Source organism: Meleagris gallopavo, chromosome 4 (assembly GCF_000146605.3).
Source record: "Meleagris gallopavo isolate NT-WF06-2002-E0010 breed Aviagen turkey brand Nicholas breeding stock chromosome 4, Turkey_5.1, whole genome shotgun sequence".
Lineage (NCBI taxonomy): Eukaryota > Metazoa > Chordata > Aves > Galliformes > Phasianidae > Meleagris > Meleagris gallopavo.
In genome coordinates, this window is record NC_015014.2 from 51,813,306 (window position 1) to 51,830,343 (window position 17,038).

At 34.9% G+C, this 17,038-nt stretch overlaps 1 long non-coding RNA gene across 1 annotated transcript; it reads left to right on the forward strand.

Moving 5' to 3' along the window:
- The first annotated feature begins 2,503 nt into the window (after positions 1-2,503).
- LOC109367385 lies at positions 2,504-16,825 on the forward strand. The gene is made up of 3 exons (XR_002114485.1): positions 2,504-2,558; positions 13,880-13,963; positions 16,522-16,825. It is a non-coding gene; the product is annotated as an uncharacterized LOC109367385 (long non-coding RNA).
- Positions 16,826-17,038: the final 213 nt, after the last annotated feature.

The following is a 17,038-nucleotide window of genomic DNA, read 5'->3' on the forward strand; positions in this document are numbered from 1 at the left end:
TCTGCTAAAAGAGAATATGAAAGAAAAACTGATGTGAAGTTTAGGAAGAGAATGGAACCCATTAAAATTGTAACAGAGAATCTTATTTCAACTAGTTTTGATAAAATTTCATTTCATTTTACCTTACACATAGGCTTGTCCAGCTGATCTCATGTGGTCTATATATTCTTTCAAGGAACGAGTTTGACTGTGAGTCTACTTTGCTGCTTTGATTGTGATATTTCTGCTCTGAAGGATGTGAGTGGTGTCTCTTTGCGTGACTTTAAACTCTGACTAGAGTCAGAGGGTTGAAAGTAGGGCAGTGATTGCATAGCTGTGAACTTACCTTATTAACAAAATGGAACAAAATAACAGTGGAACAAAGCAGAGATACTCAATCCTCTCCTAGCACTGTTGAATCTGCTTTTTAAACTATATAAATTCTCTTCCCCAGATGCAGTCGTTAATATAGATTTCAGCAGTAATCTATAATTTCTTTCGTAGTATTCACATAAAAGCTACATCACATCACTCCTCTCACTGCTTCCCCACTGAAAATGGGACAAGCTTCCCTTGCCTTCCCACTGTATGAAGAAGCAGGCAGTGTCCAACTGTGCATATGTTGGCTGGAATCTTTTGCTCAATTTTCTCTAAAACAAGAGCAGCACCATTTTCGTCTCTATAAGCCAGCGCTGTAACAGCTAATATGCAAAGGCTGTATATGTACTAAACATAATAATGTATTAAAGTAGATAATGTACTTAATGATGTAAGTAAACGGAGCAAGAACAGTGTGTCCTCAGTGGCTTCTTCCTCACTGATGCTTTTTTCCCAGTAGATAGGAAGGTGGATAGCACTGAGTTGTTTACTGTGATTCATTTAACCCATACCTATTTAACACTGAGGTATTCACACTCTTTTCTGTTGAATACTAAATGCCACGATGTTTTGAACATGACACGTGTATTGCAACAAGGCAGACAGTGCAGATAGAAGGACACTGGTGTATATGCCTAAGAAATAAGATAGGTCTTTGTTCACCCAAATTAAGGTGTTAATGAAATCAAAGAACGCAAATGCTTGGTGAGCAGTAATGAGACTGCTTTTGGGATATAATGTTTGAGCAAAAATAATTCTCTCTTTCAATTCTATAATTCAAACTGTTCAGTTGTGGTTGTGACAATATTGTTTGAATGAATTATGTCAAATCCTTGCCAATCTGTTCATAATGACCATCAGAATCAGAATGAAACTAAGTTCTTCCTGTAACTGTTTGGAACTGTTTGGAGCAGGCAACATTCTGAACAGGAGGATGATTTTCCTAAAATACTGTGTACACATTTCTATGAGATAGACTTTGCCATAAATACACTAATTGTAGTGCTACACAGAGATTTATGGTGGCTGACAGTGTCTGGATTTATCATCTGTAGAATAACATATATTCAGCAGCCATGTCATATCCTTATTTGATACGATTCTTTTAAAATTCTTTGTTTATTGTTCTGTTTTATTTGAATGATTATTACCTACTGCTTTCCCATTGCAGTAAATATTTTGAAAAGCAAGTTATTAAACTTCACATAACTTCACATGCAAAGAATGACATGTTAATATTTCCTTGTGGTTATATATTACTCCTTAAAACTCCTTAAAATGGAAGAATTAAAAAAACAGCACTGAATCTGCCGTTCTAAATTCACTCTGCAGTATCACTTTCATTATTATTAAGAGTGCATTTGGTCTGCTAGTTTTTTCATATGTTATAATCTGTAAAGCTTCTGCTCTACTATTGCTTCAGTAACAGACATTCAATGCTTTGTGCATTTGTCTTTGAAAGTATGAGCATTAAGAAAACCCAGCTGGCAAAAGTAGTAAGCTTGTCCATCATGTGGGAACTAGTTCATTTTCAGCAGTAATAAGTCATTAATGCTACTGTTCATACAGAATTACATATTGTCCCTGAATATTCTACTGCTGATGTTTGAAGGAAAATCTACATGTTTAAACCTGTATATAAGTAAGTCTCCTTGAAGAAAAGGTGATCTAAATGTTCAAATAATTATAGTTAAACAATTGTCTTATCAAATTTTTTATTTTGTACTTTTTAACATTTAAATACTTAAATACTCTCTGTGGCCATCTTCTAGATCCTCTCCAAATTCTCCACATCTTTACAGTGTTGTGGGTCCCAGGCCTGCATGCAGGACTTCAGCTGGGTCCTCACAAGTTCAGAGTAGAGGGGGACAACCTCCTCTGTCCTGTTGGCCATCCCTCTTCTGATGCAACCCAGAATACCATTGACTTTTCAGGCTACAAGCACACATTGCTGGTTCAAGTTAAGTTTTTCATCTACCAAGACCCCTGTAGCAGAAGTGCTAAGTCACAAACTGAAACAGTGATTGAGCACCTAGTAGGAAGGCAGGGCCAGCCCAGGGGAGCTCAGGTGTATGCACTGCACTTGAGTGACAGGAAGGGGTGGAACCAGGATCTCCCCATTCCCAGATGTCATTTAAGGGTTGGCAGTGGAGGCAAGGGTATCTTGCTGAGGGTCCTGGTATACTTGAGGCTTTCTGAAGGTAAGCAGTTTCTTTCCTTTGTTTCTGTGCCTATGGCTGTTGAATTTTTCTGTTCTGCTAGTTTTTGAAAGTATGTTAGACGTAATGTGCATCTCAAATGTCACCAGATGCTTAAGTTTAAGCAAATAAATTTATGTCCAGATATTTAACTCTGAGACTGTGATCCTGTCTCACCCCTCTCAACCCCCCTGTCCCCCTCCCCCCCAAAAAAAAAAGAAATTTAAACATGCTATAAGACAGCAACTGACTGCATTTGACTTAAACTTTTTTTCTTTCATAACAAAAGGTACTTACAAGCCTGTTCATTAACTTCCTGATTTCTAAATCTAGCTAGAATCTTAAAGAAAGATAACTTTTCACCAAAGTAATGCGAAATTTAATCATATCTCACTTATCCCCCATGCTGTTTTTCATTCAGGGCTATTGCTCTGTGCAAAAATACAACAATGACCCCAGCTTTTCCTTAGAGTACAGTGGAGGAGATGGTATCTGGCTTTTATTTATAATATAGACGCATGAAGGAAAATGTTAAATTGCTTTCTTTGCATTTCAGCCCTCTTACTTGTATTGTCTACTTTCCCAATTTTCAGGAATTGAGATGTAGAATGCTGTCCTCCCTTTTAAGTTTATTAATTATGAACTAGTTGTTCTTTCTCTCACAAACACATATAGAAATGTACAAATAGTCTTTCCCTGACAATTACTTTAGATGTAGTCTGTTCTTACATATGGTAACAGATCTTGTGTCTGAGTTTAAAAATAAAATACTGTTCCTTTTCTGTTTCTGAGTAAAACAAAGTGACTACTTGCCTTTAACACAAGTTTCCCAAGTTCAGATCTTAAGCAGAACAAGAAATCCTTTCTCAATGCTAACCAAAGTATGTAAATTAATATCTAGAGCACAGAGTACATCGCTTCCCACTCTCTGCCTACTAAAATCAGCTTTATTTTTTTCTTTCCTTCTCTTTTCATCTGTCTTCTCTGTGTACTTAAGTAATTTCAAGTGAACAACTTACTCCTATTTAATCAGAAAGTACAAAATACAGCAGCTTCTCCTTGCTTCTCATATAAATGCAGACAACGGTATTGAAACTAAGAATCCTGAGGAAGTATTATGTAATTAATTGCGTTAAAGTAATTCTCAAGGTCTTGAAGTCTCAAGACTTCTTACTGTCTCTCCTAAACTGAATACTATTCCATTTTAATTAAATGTAATGTTATCATTAAATTCCATACCAGAATTCTTCATAGAGAGTAAGAAACTTTAGAATATACAGAGCAAGAATAAAGAAAATGACTTCCAAAAGTGAAAAAAACAACGTTTAACAACTTTAAAAGGTATCATAGATTCATAGAGTGGCTTGGATTGGAAGGAATCTTAAGTATCTTCTAGTTCCAACTCCAGTATTTACACTCAAGTTTATGAGTAAATTTACCCCTCATCAGCAGTGCAAGCCCCGTTTCTAAACTAGACTGTTTAAATAACATGTAAATCAGTTTAGCCAAGCTCACATTCCCTTCAGTGATAGTTTTTTTTTAAAAAAAAAAAAACTCTCATAAATATACTCTCCTGTAGAATTCAGGAACAAAATTAAAGATGTTTCCCAAACTTGTGTATTATCCAAGGGTAGTTTCAATCTAAAATTAACAGCAGCCATGCAGGCAGAGCCTTTTTTTAATGTTAAATTACTGTATATGCTACATCTAACTATACAAAAAAGATTCCCAAACCCAATAAACACAAGACTTTTTTTTGTTGTTGTTCTTAAAAAGTGTCCGAAGTAACATCTTCTAGTTGCAGACAAGTTTGCATTAGAAGCACTTTCTCAGGAAAGATTTCTACTTTCAAGAATCCCTAATGCATTGCAATGTTGAGATTGTTTTCAAATAAAATTTAACGTTTAGCTGATACAACTGCATACAGCTGGACAGTCTTGTACACAGCACAATAGTGAATTTTTACAGCAACAGATAAATAACTAGAAATTGGTTCTAATTTGGGATGATAGCTTTTGTTATTTCTCTCAAGTATTTGATCACCTTTAAGGGTAAGATAAGGGTAAGATATTGGAGCTAGTATTGTAGCACTTCTATGTCAGCAGTTTACTTGATGCTCATTTTGTTTGAATTGAGGTAGTCCAGCAATCTTGTGTGAGCCCTTTTACCTCTTAAAAGGCAAAGAGGCAGGGACCATGAAGTGCCTCATAAGGCTCATATGGTAAAACCTTAGTGTATTTATCGCCTGGGCTGGGCCTTCCCCTCTTCCCATTCATTTCCATTTACCTTGTCCCCTGTGTAGGTCAGTACTTCGGAATTTAATCCGTTAAAAAAAATTGATAGATAAAGCTATTCAGCCAAAGAAACATCTGGTTATTTAGCTAAGCTTTCTTAGCAGCAGGGATCATACTCTCTCCAGGAGAATTGCTGCTTCAAAATTTGCTGATGAAGCCTACTTTCAAAACCTTTGGGCTCAGATTAAAATTGGTTTATTGGTTTTAAAAAAAAAAAAAAGTGCCCCCCCAAGTCTCTGGCACTAATGGTCATTACATTCCTATCAATTTCTCTAGTTTGTTACTCAACTTTTCTGTGTATGAATTTAGTTTTTTAGGCCCCTTGGAAAATGTTCTTATCAAACAAACAGTAATTACTAGAAATAATTGCAAGATAATGTCCTTCAGCCAAAGATTTCTATTGCCTTAAGAAGAGCGTAATCACAGAAAGTATCAATCTTTCTACACAGTTTAAGATTCTTGGAAGAGAGAAGAAAGCAGTGGAAAAGCTTCTGTTTCTCATCTGTAGATGCAGTTTAGGACTTATCTATCTGCTCTGGATATATCCCTTTATGCATGTTCAGGAGACTTCTGTACTATCATCAGCTGGATGTAAAATCTGCTTTTTCTGTGGCAAGTCTCTGAAATGGAAAAACTCCTGACAGGAGGGAGAATGAAAAGTTGGCATCATGGATTTGAATCGGGAATCTTTGTTGTTTTTTTTTTTTCTGTTTATTTTTCTCTATTTGAAATTGTTTTATCCTTCATTTTCCTTGTGTAAAGGAGTTCAAGGAAATAGGGTGGATGGATTTGAACGCAATTTCTAATAAGAAACATGCTTTAAGTTTTCCTTATCTAAATACCAAACAAATCTGTCCATATAAAATAGACAAATGCTTCTGTGCAGGAATAAGTTATCCTTAAGAAAAGAATTTGAATGAAAGGGAGAGTACTTTAGATCTTCCCTAGTTTGAGTTCAGTATTTGTTCATGATCTGCGTATTTTAAAAAAATTAGTCTTTGACAAATGAATTTAGTTTCCCTGTGTCATACCCTTGCATACAATATTTCCAAGAACATTTTCAAAGCTTGTTACTGTATTTTAACTAGTAGAGACTGAGGATGACCTGGAAATATCAAACACTTTTTTAAGTCTGGAATGAGCGAGTCTCACCTTTCAGGCTGATCAGAAATCAAGGATGGTAGAAGTACTCAGTTTCGTGTCTTTTTTTTTTTTTTCCTGTTTTTCCCCTTATTGGACTGGTTATGCTGAACTGTAAAACAATGTGATTTTTAAATCTTACTGTCTTGTATGTGGAACTATCAAAAATGAATTCAGTCAGAGGTCAGAAGCAATTGCTATTACATTCAACTTTTAAGGTATTTTAGAGGTACAATATGTAAGGTCAAATAAGAACACTAGAAATCAAGCCAGACAGGGAATAGACTTGTAGATTCATAATAAACCAAGAATGCATATATGGGCAGTAACTTTCTGCAAGCTGTCATGCAGCAATATGCAAATTCTGTGGGACAGTGTATCTCTGAAAAACTTGAATGAAAAAATGCATAACAGAAAACAGCGAAAGAAGAGACTTACAAGCATTTTCAGCATTTGAAAGTGTTCATGTTCTGAGTTTGAGCTTACTTGTTGACCATCTTTTTGAAGATTAAATGAGTAACTGTGCTTCACACTCTCATTATATAACTTTTAATATGTTCTTAATTTTCATAATTTTTCAGATGAAGAAAGGCTACATTCTAAACCAGAATGCAATACTGGGAATCCTCTGCTTTCACTTATTTACTGTAGTGAGGTATTTTGTTATATTTAGTTTGATATTTCTGAAATTAAAAAATCAAAAATAACAATGAAAAAAACTAACAAGATTTTATTCAAAATGTCTTTAAAAGCAACTTTGAATTAGAAATCAACAAACAAATACATCAGCCTCAGACGTGAATATTTCACTGAGTTACGAGAAAGTTTGCAATATTAGGTATATCTCTCAAAACTAACAAAAACACAGATAGGCAAAAAAATTTAGTTTCCTTAGTTAAAAGTTTTTCTCCCACAAGTATTATAAATTTAGGAGTTAAATTATGTAATAAAGTTTTATAGCTCTATAATTCTGGTCATGCTTGATCTATAGAGAACTTGTTATTGCATTCCCTGATAAAAAGAAAAAATATGTTATTATTGATGTCAAAAAGGGCAAGTCTAATAATGAAACAATATTGATGTAAAATGAACATCATCATAATTTTAATTTGCCTGTATCATGTGGGAGGTTTTCAAAAAATAGGATTCAGAAATCTGCATAAATTTCTAATCATATCAGCACGTGTCTTTTGAAGAACTGAGACAATGATAAAGATTTCATTTAAAAACAAAAATATCAGGTTCTCTACTGTACTAATTAAGGTATGATTATCCTGTATGACAGTAAAATTCCTACTCATTTGTATTACTCTGGAAGAGAGAAATCACACAACACATGCAGCAGATATTATTATTCCATCTACTGTTTTTTTTTTTTTTGTTAACTTAGAAGATAAATTGCGTAGAACTGTATATCAGTATCTCTTGGACATAAACCACGCTCATCTCTTATCTTCCTTAATCAAGAGGGGATAGGTCATTTCATGCCTCACCAATTTATGACAGTGCTAGACAAAAAAGGTCAGTTAATACACAGGTAACAAGAAGTGCCTGGAATATCACATCACGCAAATGACTTGATTTCTTATTACTCAGCTTCAAACTTACTGGCATTTTTAAAGATTAATTGGTTAGGCCTAACTTTCTTAGAGCTCGACTTTCATCTCATTCTACAGCGTAATATCTGTGAGTAATATGACAAAATGAATGATGGTACCTATTTTTGAGAAGGATACCTTCCTTTAAAATAATCTGAAACCAAGTTTTGCTACCCTGATTTTTTTATTTTTATTAATTTTTTTTTTTTAAATACAGTGGACCTATTCTAAATACAGAACTAATGACCAAATTGTCACCTCTGTCTCCTGGGGAAATAACCATACTATTTTCCATCTCAGAATATTTTAATCAAAATAGCAAGAAGAAAAATGCTTTATTTCTGTTCTTCAGGTCATAAATATTCTTCAGTAAGTTATCTACCTGAGCTGTGTCCTCAAAGAATGGGTCAGCCTGCAGCATTCTTAATGCATCACTTATATGAAGACTTCAACATTTTTAGAATACACAATTCCGTTAGCATATTGCACTTCAACATTATGGTTGGCTTTAGTAAGAAGTGCTACTGAACTCATTAGCTGTTTAGTCCCTTGAGTAATTAAAGTTTTTTTATCACAACTTACTCTGGGTATGACACATTTCAGTCATATCCTGTAATGAAACACTTGTCTTGATAAGAATAGTTACTTTTATTCTGACTTCATTTCCAGTATGTTTTGCTTGCTCTTAGTGCTTTTTTTAATAATAAAGGAATGCAGAGTGTAGAGTAAGTAGTGTTTTGTAGTCTATAAAATGTCCTTTATTGGTCCAGTACATTTTTTGAACACAAGCTCTAAACCTGATTCTGGTTGTCCTTTAGAGACAGCTATTTGCAGTTGTAAAGCAAACTAAGGTGATGACAGTCTTTATTTGAGATACAGAAGCTATAGAACATGATGATTAAAAAAAAAAAAAAAGGAAATTAACTCACCCCTCTATTTGTGGGGGGGAAAAAAAGGGTGAGCTGAGGAATGCAGCCTTCTCTGATTTGAACTCTGGTGCACCGGAAAAGGAGGGGTAGGGGCAAACAGTGCAGGCTGCGTGCATACTGCTCCTGGAAGCACAGCTGATTCAGGGGGAGAGAGGTAGGGTGGATCTAGGCTCCCCCCCCATTCTGGACATCCACATCCACATACTGGTTCAGGCTGCGACCTGGCAATTCCACTGCAATCTATATACTTCCCAACATAGAGGACAACTCCTGTGCCTCTCCTGCCCTTTCTATCTCTTAAATGTTTGTGCCTCAGTCATAATACTCCAATTGTGTGATTTGTCCCACCATGTTTCTATGATAGCAAGAGCATGATACTGGAACATATTCTTAGATTGCCTAAAGTATTTATTGCCATAGGCAGATAAGCTGTACTGTGGTTTAACTTGGCAGTGGCTAAGCACCACACAGTTCCCTCTCTTCCCGGTGGGATGAAGGAGAGCACTGGGGGGAAAAAAAGTAGAATTCACAGGTTGAGATAAAACTATACTAAGATAGAGAAAGGGAAAAGATAATAGTTATGATTATATATGTGAAAATGTATATAATAAATGATGCGCAAGCAATTGCTCACCATCCTATCTGATCAACGTTCTGCTAGCCCCGTGAGCAGCAGAAGAGAGAGAGAGATGAACTTCCATCCTCTTCAGAACTCCTTCCACAAGATGGATGCCCTTCATAGGGCATGCGATATACCTTTGGCCAGCCTAAGTCAGCTGACCTAATTCGGTTCCCTCTTATCTCCTTGGACACTTCACTGCTAATGGTCTTGGCTCTGTGTAAAACTTCTTAGCAGCAATTACAAATTTTGTTGTGTTATCAACATTTTTTTTTTTTTTTTTCTCCTAGAACCAAAACAACATTATACCAGGCACTCTGAAGAGTACAATTCCATCTTAGCTAAATCTAAGACAATGATAGAAGGGATCTACTGCATGCTTGCTCTTTTTGCTAATATCCATTATGGTCACTGTTGGAAACAATGTTTAGATAAATACAAACTAGAAATCTGAGCTAATTCCTGATGTTTGCTGTAACATGCATGTTCTATGCACTTCTAATGTCTAAATATCTGTTTTCTGGGCCTCTTGATTTCTCCATGCAGTATCAGTAATGAGTGATTTGATTTGAAGCCCTGTACATATTTACTTAACAGCAACAACATCATCTGTGTACAAAAATACATTTATTATTTGCTGTTCTCACAGACACAGCTATGAAGTTACTTCAACAAATAAGTATAAGAAAGCATAGTGGATGTTTTATCTTGTGCAGAATCCTAGCCAAGAGTAAGTACAGCAATAAAGTTTTATTCTAACAATCTCAGAGCCATCTAGTACAGTTTGGAAGGTATTTGCCACCTGCATCATTTGATTGTAATATATTTCATTTTATCTGGAAGCAATGGTGCACAGGGATTATTAAATCCTAACCTGGATTATAGCTCTCCCTAGATACCCAGAGGTTAGAACCAAGGCCACGAAGCTTAACTCTCCAGCATGGAGACTCTTGAGAAAGTCATCTGAAACCAGGACCTGGCAAGATGCTCTTATCACTTAGAGAAATATTCACCAATATTTGTATCTGCAAGCTAAATCTTTCAAATACTCTCTCACAGACTGAGTATTCAAGCAATCAGGCTTTTCTCTAAGGGGAGCAGTGCTTCTAGCTGCTTTTCTTTCTCCTTGATTAAATCAGCTGTTGTTTCTCTATTGTTCTGATACGTACTGGAAGTACCACAGTTGAAATAACTGGTGAGGGATGTGTTCATGCAGGAAAGTTTCAGTCTTATTTAAGAGCTTCTGGTACCACCAAACTTTGTTTTGAAGATGAAAGTAGCACATACTTGAAAGAGGTGCTTATGATCCTTTTGCAATAAGTTGGTGATGTGCACAGGAGTGGGGTGTTGGCAGCAACTGTTACTGAAATGAAGTCTGATAAACAGCTTCTTTTAAAATCACTGTAGGTCAAGACAGAAGAGACACTTATGCAGGAGAAAAGTAATTTTTTTGCCAGAAAGTAGTTGCCTTTCAGTGTCTGAACCTTCTCCATGCTTGATTCTTTTGAACACTGGAAACAATATGTTTCAGAAAAATATGGAACTTAATTATTGAAAGAGCATTCTTTTTCTAGAAAGTATTTACTCCTTGGATACACAATGGATGGTACTAAGGCTAAAATTTTCTGAAATATTTTCAGTTTTGTCTTGTCTTTTATCTAAACCACAGGAATAAGTGTGTAATTTCTGGTTAAAACTGTTTTGTTTGGAACAGTTTATCAATTAGAGTGCAGTTTAACCAGATATTGCAGCAAATCTTATTCATGCTATTTCAGCAAAACATACCAGTTCTAGCAGGTTCTCCGGAGCCAAAGTTTTCCTGTGTGAGTGATGCTCGATGAAGATGATAGAATTATTTGTCTTTATTGTGTATCCATCTTTGCTGAAATCAAGTGGTTTTAGATATTGAAATTCTTGACAGCTTTCATTCTTTCACTCAACCTTCCCACACGCTTATTAGTTTGTTTCCTCACAAGAGCTATTCCAAAATTAATGCCTTCTATTTTATTATGAGTCCACAGTGTCAGAGGTAGATGTTGGTGGGAAGGTTCAATCTACTGTCATACCACCAATATTCCATTACTTTTTGTTGCATGTGGCAGACAGTAGCAGAGGAGCGGTTTGACAAAATGATCTTCACAAGGAAGTTCATGTGAAGAAAACATGTCATTGAATTTTCGTGAGGGGAAAAATGGCGTTCACTGACATTCATCAATGCTTGCTAAATGTTTATGATGACCAAACATTGAATGTCAGCACAGTGAGGCAGTGAGTGGTGTGTTTTACAAGTGGTGGCAGTGGTTCACTTCCACTGATAAAGATTTGTACAAGCGTGGCATGCAGGCCATTGTTCCTCATGTATGAAAATGCATGGCTAATGGTGGTAGCTGTAGAAAAAGTGCTTTGTAGCTGAGAATTTGCTATATCAAATAATGTTATTGTTCTCTTTATATCTCTTGTACTTTACATGGAAACAAACTGGAGGCATTGCTTTCCTTCTCCTATGAAGGAAATTCATTTCTGCTATTATCAAAAGTTTTATCTACAAAGAATAATTTAGGGATATGTCAGTTCTTTCACATAGTGTTTCAGTGACATTTTTATTGAGCTGAACATGTAATTTAAATAATCATAAGAGATAATGCATAAAATGGCTTCTAGAGCCGGAAGTCTTGATTAACAAGCCTATTTAAGCCAGGAGTTCTCTCATCTAACTTCTTCCTGTAAGAGAAGTCATTTTTTTTTCTGTTGGTCCAGTTTCACAATTTTATATTGATCCCTTTAAAAGGGTGGCCTTTCCTCGTCTGCTCTTTAGCATGTAAAATAATCACTAATGAGTCCTGTGGTAAATATTGAGTTCAATGATTCTTTCAAAAATTGAAGGAAAAAGAATCTTTCAATAAGATTATTAAATAGAACTCATCTGCTACACATCCTTTTGATCACTTTTGATAGAGTCATCATTTCCTGGCTTAGGAGATAGCTGGAATTTGATATTCTCCCTTTTGCAATTAAGTAATCATATTCTCAAGCTTCCCTCCTCATCCTTCTCAGTTTCCCTTTCAGTTTCTGCTTTCTGCTCTTCATTCTGCTTTTTTTTTTTTTTTTTTTTTATTTTTTTTTTTTTTGCTGTTTGGTACCTGACTCTCCTGGCTTCAGAAACATAGCAAGTGAACAACCTTCCTTTCTTCCATTGAGCTTTAGGCCTTCTAGGCACCACATGAACTGAGGATGTCTAAATACAAATTTTGAAGTTACAGTCTCTGGCATTCAGGAAAATTCACATAAATTTGCCAGCATAATGTAGCTCTTAATAATACATATATTTTTTAAAAAAGGCTTTGTGGTAGCACCAATGCTATCATCTTTTAGTTGCCCTTATAGAAACAATTATAAGGGAAATAATGTGGAATAAGGAGTTCATTTACACGATATTGGTTTTTTTTGAATTAAGCTGAATGTTTCTGTCACATAACAAATATCTGAAACGTTATTTTGTATTTTAAGAAGCTGTAGATACTGTTAGGAATATGAGATTCATTACCCTACCTTGTTGTTAATGTTTGTACCACAAGAGAAAACAGTTTGTGTTTTTAGATTATTCACTGTATGTATGTATCAGTCACATTGGTTTGTGTTTTAGATGTAGAACTTTAATTCTAACCTTCAATTTTATAATTAAACAGTAAAATTATAAAGTGCGCTTACAACAATTTCTACACAGAGCTTCTGCTTCATTAGATCAAAGATGCTGCAGCTACTACCTGCTATGACAGTATCTACAATGCAGTATTTACGTTGTGAGGAGGATCTGTTTAGCATTTGAATCTCTATTACACTATGTATACGCATGTAACTATAGCACAATCATGTTTTAAAATATTCTATCGAAACCATATCATTTATGTGACTTCATACATATGAGACCAATGTGTTACTCTCCTTTTTAATAAACTAATTATTTAATACTTCTGAATATATGAGAAAATGTCATGGATTAATAAAAATATCCGCTATGCCTTATATAAGTGCATATTATGTACAAATGTGTTTATTTGAAAGTGTATCCTAGACTTCTCTGAAGTTTGTTGAAACAATGTACAAATTATACTTCTATTTTTTTTTTATGAATTTGGATGTAGGATTTATTATTATTTCTATTCACAGGTTCAGAGAAACAAAGAAATTCTATGAAGTATTAGAATAAAGTCTGTCTTGTCTGATACTCCTTTTTCTTCTTTTGGTTGAAACATATGGTTTATTCATTTTTTTAGAGTACATTGCTTACTTGTTTAGAAAATATGAACTGTTCATATAGTTTCAGAATTTTATAACAGATTGTATTTTCTTGCATCATGATCAGTTTGTGGAAAACTAACCTTCTTGATAAAGAAGTATTTCTCTTCACACTAATCTGATTATCAGTGAAGCGGACATGCATAACCACTCCAATGCAGGAAGAAAGACAAATTTAAAATGATCCGATGTTCCCTCTTGCAGTAAGATGAGAGTTAATTCTGTCTCATATTAGCAAACATTGTTAGATATTCTTGTTAGAATACTTCAGATCTTATTAAGGATCTTATTATCATTCTTATAAATGCATGTAGGAAAAAATTAGACAATTAAAAGAATAGTCTTTATTTGATCCATAATTCTTTGTTTGTAATAACAGCATTTTAATGCACTTGAAATATCGTGACCAGTATTTCTTCATCAGCAATCTTTTCCTTTTGATAATTAGGCTAGTGAGCAGTTAAACTGCAAACTCTTTGCTTTGAAAAGTGGAAGAACTTATCAAGATATTGGGAACTCATTCTCTATAAAGGTGAGGATTAGGTGCTTCTCTTTTATCTCTTTGTTTTTATTTGTTTTTGTCTCTAGGAAATGGAATAAGGAAATAAATATAAAATGTTTTTTTCCCCCCTTAACTATTAGTTTAAAAAAAAAAAAAACTAAAAAAGGAGAAACTGACTCTCAGTCTTAGCAGTCAATCTGATTTTCTTGTTATCGTTGATTTTTTTTTTTTTAATGGGATAATAAACACAGGGCTATAAATTAACATTTAATTATAATAAAGAAATAGATGTAGGTGTTGAACAATAAAGAATGCATGCATAGGGATATAGTCAGGTTATCTTTGAATAAACTTGTCAGTTAATAAGAGAATCAATGAAGTTGTATAAGAAAGCTCAACGGAGCTTGATATCATAATATGCTTGTGTTTTTAAAATATATTTAATGTGGTTTAGATTAATGGAATATAAAATAAATCATACTGTTTAAATATTCTGAGATGTGGAATTCCTGAAATGTATTAGTAGCCACAAAGCTTATTTTTCATGTGCTTTATTTAGTAATATAATTTAATTATTCCTCAACTGTAGCCAAAGAATTATTTATTAGCAGGCTCATTTTGTTTTCCAAATATATTTTATTTTCTCTGTATGCTATTTTCTTTGCCAAAGCAACATTTTTCTCACTGTTTCAACCTTATGTAGAGGTTATGTAGAACAATTTGGTTATGTAGAACAACTTCATTGTGTCTTTCAGATGAGTACTTTCAGGCCAGATAAAACACAAAACTGTGTGGTAGTAATATATATGCAGTGAGAAAGGTATCTTGTATGGATATTTCCTGGGCTATGTATAACACTTCACGTTTTAGCTCTTTTCTTTAAGACACTTGTTTACTAAATGGGTTACAGCTCAGTTAGAACATGTTTGTGTGATTTAGATGCTGTTGTAAAGTCTTTCCTTCAGCAGGAAATACAGGTAAGCTCCCTTATCACAAATAACTATAACTTTCCAATTAAATTGTACTGATACCAGATTTCTGCAGCCTCTGCCGTTTGCATAGGAAATAAGTTTCTGCCATCATTGCCTAATGTTTATTTCTGTTCATAAAAGGCCTTTGAAATAGGTTTATATATTTTTTTTACCATAATCAAGGTTTTTATAATGCTTTTGCATTTGTGTCCTTTTCCATCCACTATTTCATGGAGTCAACCTTGATCGAAAAGTTTTGTGTTTCAGTTGAGGTAATCCTAGATATGTGTACAAAATGGGAGAAATGGGAGAACTTCTTTCTGAGAAGGATTTAGGGGTCTTAATAAATGTAAAGGTTTACATGAGCCAGCAGAGTGTGTTTGCAGCCTGGAAGGCCATTGATACCCTGGGTTCCATCAGAAGAAGGGTGGCCAGCAGGGTGACTGTTCTCCTTTATTCTGCCATTGTGATGCCCCATCTAGAGTACTTGCATCCAGGCCTGGGACCCACAACACTGTAAAGACGCGGAGCATTTGGGTAGGGTCCAGAGGTTGTCTTAAAGATGATGAGAGGGTTGAAGAACATCTCCTAAGAACGAGCTGAGCTTGTTCAGCCTGGAAAAGAGAGGGCTATAGAAACACCTTATTATAGCCCTCCAGTATTTAAAAGGAGATTATAAACAGGAGTGAAACCAACTCTTTATACAGGTAGATAGTAACAGGACAAAGAGGAATGGTTTTAAACTAAAGGAAGGGAGGCTTAGGTTAAAAAACTTTCCACTGGCATTTAATGAGAATGTGGTGAGGTGCTGGAACAGGTTGCCCAGTGAGGCCGAGGATGTCTCATCCCTGGAGTTTTTTTGAGGTCAGGTTGGATGAGGCCCTGGGAAATCTGAACTAGTACTTGATTTATTGGTTAGCAATCCTGCGTGTGGCAAGGGAGTTGGAATTGATTATCCTTGAGGTCCTTACAACTAAGACATTGCATGATTGTTTTATTCTATGATTCCTTGTAAGATGAAAGAAAGACTAACCTGCTACTAATCTGTGTACCTGTAAGAAGTTCACGTTTGCTGTCATACTGGAAGGTGCATTTTGTATGAAGGGGTACCAATTTATGATAAGTAACAAATTAATGCATGTATTTTAAATAGCTGTGTTGTTTTTAGTGCGGTTAAAGGTTCATTAGAATAGTAGTAGTTCTCCTATAGCTTTCTTAAATATGACTTCTGAGAGGTGTCCACAGTGTGACTGACAAGCTCAGCTGTGTACAGAAGGGGATAGAGTCCATTGGATCCGGAACTGGCTGTTTCCAGCATGGGGCAGTTGTTTCTGCTTGTTTTATTTCCCTGCTTCTAAAAGGTGAAATACTTTTATTCTCTTGCTCAGTTTGATCTGCTTTAAAAATGAATCAATTTTAGTTCTTCCTGCTTGATTAGCTCAAGCTATTGTAAATATCTACTGGCACATAGCAATAGGTGAATTTTACTCCTTCCGTCCCAAGTGTCATAAATGTGGAATGGGAAGACCAGATGTGACTACAGTTCTGTATATTTTCAAGTTGGTGAACATTAAATACCGAGTAATTTACAAGAGTTTTCAACCCCTATTTAAATAGAATCAGAATGAAGAATAGAAGCCCAGAAGCTAAGTTTGGTATCTATGCAGATGGAAGGTCATCTCATCCTCTATCTTCAGCCCAAATGAGAACAGGACATGGTAATGTTGAAGTGTGGGATAAAAGCAAATTATTTACCTTTCCCTGAGGAATGTTCATTATGATAATTTTGGCTCACACTGGATCAATTACACTTGGAAGTAGAAACATTTATGTAGTTGCAATCTAATTAAACAACATTAAGATGTGATAAGCCTTTCTGTTGTCTAACTCCATATGGTTTTGACATTAAAAATATTCCTTCAACTGCTCTAGGAAGTATCATTCAAAAATATTTCAATTAAATACGTAGACAGAAAAATGTTTGTTTTCTAAAGGAGATTTTACCTGTATTTTTTCCTTTCCAAATAGTTTAGCTCATACACATTTTATACCATATCATCAATAATTGAACTGTAGGTATACCTGGCTTAGGATTTTCACACTCTTATTAACTTTAAGCCCATCACAATTTAGA